Source organism: Gossypium hirsutum, chromosome A07, assembly GCF_007990345.1.
Source record: "Gossypium hirsutum isolate 1008001.06 chromosome A07, Gossypium_hirsutum_v2.1, whole genome shotgun sequence".
Lineage (NCBI taxonomy): Eukaryota > Viridiplantae > Streptophyta > Magnoliopsida > Malvales > Malvaceae > Gossypium > Gossypium hirsutum.
In genome coordinates this window covers 90,253,934-90,255,371 of record NC_053430.1, presented here as the reverse complement: position 1 = coordinate 90,255,371, position 1,438 = coordinate 90,253,934, and positions in this window count along the sequence as shown.

Below are 1,438 nucleotides of genomic sequence, written 5' to 3'. Positions count from 1 at the left end.
TAGTTATGTGACGCATACGTGAGCAATCTATGAGACTATTCCTATGATTATGTGGCATCGGATCAGTGTGAAAGGTTATGTGAAATTTTACAATATATCTATGTTACATGAGCTCATTTTTAGGTGAAAGTTTATCTGCCTATTGTATATGATGAGATGTGCATATTCGGTAAAGGGATGATATACCCAAAGGAAGAGTGAAATAAAAAAATATGAACAACCATATTATAATTTGATTGTTATCTGTTGACACTGCTTAAAACTTACTAAGCATTGTAATGCTTACTTCGTTTACTTTGTTTCCTCTGTTTTATAGATCTCATTTGGAAGCTACAGACTCGGGAATCGTCAGCAACTTGTTACACTATCACTATCCACTACTTGGTACTGTTATGTTTTGGGTTATTTTATGGCATGTGTAGAATAGATTAGTGGCGGAAGAATATTTTGGTTAATGTATATAGGCCATGCGAAAATGGCATCTTTTGAATGTGTACTTATAGAAGTTTAAATTGTATCCCTGGCTGTCTTTAGTATTTATCTAAAGGAATGTTCTTTATTTCTTTAAAAAAAATTCAAAATTTTTACTGTTCTGATATGAGTTTCAAGTCCGGTAATGCCCCTTTACCTAGTCCGGCGACGGATACGGGATAGGGGTGTTACATTTTATTGGTATCAGAGCCACGGTTTAGTCGATTCTAGGACTAACGTAGCACGCGTGAGTCTATTTATACATGCCATAAAGTGATAAAATGATAGTGTGATGATTTTTGACTATTAAAATGTGTTTGTTGTATTGTAATGAATCTTGATCCCGATCGAGCTGTAGCAAGCTTCTGACTATAAGAATTTGTGATATAACTTCACTTGGATATGCCTAAATTATTAAGTTGATCAGGTACGTATCATGTACTCGTATTTGAATTTTGATTTGGATTGAATTATAAGGGTATAAGTGATGCAATTTTGAAAGAGTGTTATGACAATAAATGTGATTTTTGTATGTGGCTATGGAACTGGAAGTTGAATGGTCGATAAGCATGTTGTGTTTGTATTCAAGTAATGTAAATGATATACTAATGTGTATTGTTATATATGTATATGTACATGAGAATTGAGAGTTATATATCCGGGCTAAGTCCCGAAGAGCATTCGTGCTAGTGATATATCCGGGCTAAACCTCGAAGGCATTCGTGCTGGAATTATGAGGCACTGTATGTGCAAGCTCTTCAACCGAGCACCATGTGTGGCACTATGTGTGCGAGTTCTTCAATCGAGCACTATGTGTGTGAGATTGGTAATTGAGGCACTATGTGTGCGAGTTCTTTAATCGAGCACTATGTGTGCGAAATCAGTCAGTGGGCACTGTGTATGCGAAGTGTGTTTCATGTATGACCTCGTGTGCGACGATGGCATTGATTTGTAATAGTAAGTAAGA